At 36.4% G+C, this 5172-nt stretch overlaps 1 protein-coding gene across 1 annotated transcript in view; it reads right to left on the bottom strand.

Moving 5' to 3' along the window:
* Positions 1-1133, bottom strand: part of LOC107689945 (hemK methyltransferase family member 2-like) — a 17391-nt gene extending 16258 nt beyond the window's left edge. Inside the window, exon 1 of the mRNA XM_016488132.1 lies at positions 1052-1133. The gene's annotated coding sequence lies outside the window, so the exon portion shown is untranslated. The remainder of the gene's footprint in view (positions 1-1051) is intronic.
* Between the last annotated feature and the right edge of the window lie 4039 nt (positions 1134-5172).

Genomic DNA, 5172 nt, shown 5'->3' with positions numbered 1-5172 from the left:
GGAGACACACAAAATGTGCAGTGCTGGGGGGCGCCCAGGACCAGGGTTGAGAAACACTGGTGTAGATCTTTTTTATGCCCAAACATTAGGGTGGCCAACAAGCGATGCAAATACACGCACGTGTTTGTTCGTTCGTTCGACTTGAAGCATTGCTGCGCACCGATCATTGAATAACACCAAAGTACCGCGAGAGCGATTCGAAAGCATAAGGAGTCCGTCTGCTCTGCTCTCTATAGCTCTCGTGAATGTCATACAACGATCGATCTGCACAGTGCAAACAGCCAAAACCTGGATATTTTAGGCAATATAGAAATCCTGGCAAGGACGCGTCCCGTAAAAAAATGGCCCGTATGGTCACCTTACCAAACATACACACTACACACTGACTAAAATTCAAAAAGTGAAAAAGCATAATAGGACCCCTTTAATTATTGCCCTGATGGTGGAAATGGGGATTTTTAATGCTTTAGCTCTTTTCTTACGGCCACTTTCTAAATTTGTGAAGTTCAACAATCTTTTGCTGCACATCAGAAATATATTCTTTGATTTTACTCCTTGTGATTTAACTCCTTGTGAAACAGGAAGCCAAGGCTGGACAATTTCATGTTCCTAGTCACCCTGGTGTGATAAAAAAAAAATGGGAATATGAATGGGAATATACTTCAGAGATATTTTAATCATAATCATTTCTAGGGGTACCAATAATTGTGGCCATTGTGTACTACAGAAAAATATTTATTTCCTAATGTGATTTCCACCCACTTTCACTTATTTGACTAAAATTAAAGGTTAGACTTTTTTTTACATTTTTGAATGGATGGATTTAAAATGCAAACTTATTTTCGCAGCCTTCTCTGATCATATTTACCAAGAGTATATGTATACTATGGGTATGAGTATGAATACTATTGTATTACCATCTTTTTTGTAAAGAGGCAATTCACGCGCACTTGTAATCGTTATTTTTAATATTTTAAACTCATTCTGCTTTTTTATATAAGTCATATATTTTAAACGGTATACTATATATGATAATTAAGGTGTTTCTTACCCTGTCTGCTCCAAGAGCATGATTTTCAAACACAACAGCTCGTGGTCTCGGTATACTGCACTTCCTTCCGGTTGCTGTCACATGTGCATTATGGGAGTCGTAGTTTTCAACAAGGGTTCGTATTCGATGACCCCACACGATATTCAAAATCATAACTGAAATGTTGTGAAAATAACTTATGATCGATAACTTTACTTTATGGTGGTATATATATATATATATATATCCCTAACAAAGTGTATCAGAAAAAAAAAAACTTTTATTTTGTCCGTGCAAACGTGAGCCACTCCAGATGGCCCTGGTTAGAGTGTCCATGTGCTGTTTTACCTACTAACAGCCCTACAAACTCTCAATTATATATACAAGAGGGACTCATAAAAGACAAGCAATAAAACGTGTAATTTCTGCATTCAGCGAGTGATAAGGAAAACGACTCACTTTAATTTAGACATTCCTGGATCTGCAGAAAGGCCAGAGCTTTACAGGGGCCACTGATGGGGCCCAAGGAGGACAGAGCCTGGAGCTGTCACTCTTTAGAACTTGACCAATGGGGTGGAAGTTTGGCTCTACAATATTTTTTCCCAAATAAGAATACATAACATGTCCAAAGTTATCATGGGGAGCAATGTTTTAAACTGTCAGTAGATGGCAGCATTGATCTATGAGTCTTTTTTTCTTTCAGGCTCTCAATTTTTCCTCCGGGCTGAAGTTTTAAAAGCACCATTTTGCAAGATTTATGCCAATAATAGTTGATATCACTAATCACATCCTTATTCTGGATCAAAATATATAATCTGACTTGTAGAAGCAGCACTGGTCTGTCACCAGTGCAAAAATACATAAAGGTGCTGTAAATCCAGCCATAGGAAAAACTGCACTCGCACTGTGTGCTATAAATCAACAGCGTTCAAAACACCTTCAGATGGCTCTTATTTCATTCACGCCTTCAGCTCGAGGTGTTAAATAAATACAGATTTAGAATTAATACCTGACACAAAACTCAGCAGAGACGGCAGTGAAGGAAAGGCAGCGAAGCAGGAACTGACACATTTCACTGGAAATGTGCTTTAAAGCAGCGCTTCTCCAGAGGTGGATCATGACTCAAAAACGGCTCAGCAGGGAAAAACAATGACAAGATATAGCAAAGGATAGCAAAACAACAATATAAACTTATTCTCAGCTAACAATAAACACTCTGGCAAGGTTCTCTCAAAGTTTAATAGAAAACATTATTTATACATTGTTCATGGAACTTTTTTTCTGAAATGTTTTAGTTGGATGTTCGTCTAACATTTTTTTAAATATTGCTACTTGTTTCAGATCACATAACCTAGAAAAAAATAATGTTTTTAAAACATTTAAAAAAACTGGACAACATTCAGAAATAAAATTGTCATAGCTTAATGGGAACTTTAGCAAAACGTTCTTAGAACATTTTTTGTCAAGCAAAAGAGATAAACAGAAAAATATTGATTCAATTATGCAAACAGATAACAGCTCTGATGTAAAGCAGCTCTGAAAAGACAAAAGGGTCATTGTTTAGCTGAGGTCCGTGTAGTGCTGTTGGTTCAGTTCCGTTCAATAACTGTTTAAAGATCATTAAATATGAAAGTAGTTCAGTTCAGCTATAAGGCAGCCCTGTTCAATAATATTGCTGAATATTAAGATGTTAGCTGGGTCAACTTTTAATACAAAAAAAAAACTAAACAAAAAAAACACTTCCCATATCTTTTCTTGAAGATGTCACAGGCTGTGTGTCCAATCAAACTCCAGTATTTGTTAAATATTATAACTTTAAATGAACATTCTATCAATGTTACTAGAACAATGTTTGTTCATAAGAGTACCTTGCCAGAACGTTAGGGAAGCTCTGAGACTGTTAAGTTGTTTTGAAGCAGAACCAGTTGGAAAAAAAAAATGGATCTTTCCTTCAGGACGCTAACGAGTAAAGAGATTTGTCTACACTCATTGCTCATGCTGATTGTGTCACAGTCACAGGCCGTTTGTTTGGACCATAACCCGGCTGTGATCTACAGGAGGGAAGATATAACACTCCCCAGCCTCCCTTCCCCCAAAAGGCCGCTCAGAGGCCGTGTCCACACTGAATTCAGCTCATGCTTTTCACTTTATTTTCTCTATATTGCAAGTTTTTGTTGCAAAGATTACAAAGTTTGCCCATGCAAAAGAGGCAGTTCACTTACAGTTTTTCTCTGTCGATTTGACTCTTTTCTCCAAAGTACTGTAATTGCTCTCAAAACAATTAACACAGATAAGTTATCCAAGACCTATCACCCATGTGAAAAACAAATTGCCCCTTTTTGGTTGTGCGACCTTTAGCAGCAAGAACAGCTATCAAACACTTCTGATAACTAGAGATCAGTCTTTTACAGCACTGTGGTCTGTGTGTGTACCTGGTATTACCTACATTATGTGGAACAAATGTCCCCACAAGTATAGTAATAGCAGTACATTTTGACCTTGTGGGGGCATTTTTTTGTGGGGAAAAGAGTTTATAAATCATACAGAATTAAGTTTTTTGAAAATATAAAATAGCAGAAAAGGTTTCTGTAAGGGGTAGGTTTAGGTGTAGGGTAAGGGTAAGGGGATAGAAAATACAGTTTGTACAGTATAAAAAACATCTGGGGGTTCATATTGTTCTGGACCAACATGTCAACAGTGCTCTTGTTCCATTCAAAATAAACTTGATTGTTCACCTGAATGTTCTTAAACTTAAATTCTGAAAAGTGTTTGGACATTTACATGTAAAGAACAGAAGTTGTCCCAAAATCTGCACTATCAACAATCATTGCACAATATTTATAAATATAGAAGAGTATTGACAAACTCTTTAGATCTATTTCCCAGCTTCTCTAAAGGAGAGGCCATTATTTCTTACGTGGTCAATTTGGTTAACTGTGATTTCATTTGAAATTTGTCTGTACCTTCTAGCTCTCCTTCCACCCTGCTGTCCACTTCTTCTCTGTCTATGTCTTCTTGCGGTTTCTCCTCTTGCTCTTTCCACTACACCAATGCCCTCCTCTTTCATTTCCTCTCACTCTCCTTCTCCTCTCCTCTCCTCTTTTTCTGACATCCTCCTCTCTGCCCATCTCTTTCTACCTGTTCCAATCTTCTTCTCTCTCTCATTACACCACTGTCTCTACACAATTCAATTCGATTCATTTCAATTAAGCTTTATTAGCATGACTGTGTAACACAATGTTGCCAAAGCATTAACATATGTATAAATAATAAAAAAGAAAGAATAAATAATAATAATAATAATAATAATAATATTAAAACAAATAAATAAAATCGTCTCTCTCTCTTTATCTGTATTAACCCTTAAATGCATACCTCTGGTCTTTAGCTACCTGTGACATCATTCTCTACCCTCTCCCTCTTTCATTTTTTAAGTTAGACATCAACTTTCTTAGTATTCCTCAATCTATTAATTATAACCAATATAACAAGAAAAAAAATAGTAAAATATAAAAGAATGACAGTTTTCTGATTAATTTTTTGTAAAAAAGTGTATAGGGTCACTGGAGACCCGAGGTATGTAAATGTGTAAGTATTTTTTTTTTCCTACGCGACTATATTTACATATCTGATGACTCAATATGTGCAATGCATCTTTTTTCCTCAAGGTGGCACTGTTTGATACACAATAATGACGTGACGTTTCACTCATAATTACCGCAGGTATAAAACAAACGAATATCATCAGCAAAAATTGAACAGGTTTGAATGGCTTTACTGCAGAGCAATTACTATACGCAATGGAATATAAATGTCAGTGTCATTTGATGCTGGATGTGGTGAATAAGCTGCCAGTGATCAAAATATTGAATATGAAGTCATTGAAAACGATATTTTTGAGAATATGGCTGAGATCGTGAATATGAGGCAGATGCTGAATGTACTGTGGAAGTGCGCTCTGACGATGATAGCGATGGTAAAATCATCTGCTCAAATTGAACCCTTTTAAGTTTCAAAAGGTAACGAAATATGCTTTATTTTATTCTTCTGTAATTGTTCTTAAAATATCAAGAGAGTTTTTTGCTATTGCAGCAGTTAGAGATCCATCCGTGCTGGATATATAGGTCCGGGTTGCTAAAGAC

Source organism: Sinocyclocheilus anshuiensis, unplaced genomic scaffold (assembly GCF_001515605.1).
Source record: "Sinocyclocheilus anshuiensis isolate Anshui unplaced genomic scaffold, SAMN03320099.WGS_v1.1 scaffold1685, whole genome shotgun sequence".
NCBI classification, from domain to species: Eukaryota; Metazoa; Chordata; class Actinopteri; order Cypriniformes; family Cyprinidae; genus Sinocyclocheilus; species Sinocyclocheilus anshuiensis.
Note: the sequence above shows the minus strand (reverse complement) of the source record. Positions and strands in the feature narration are given on the sequence as shown.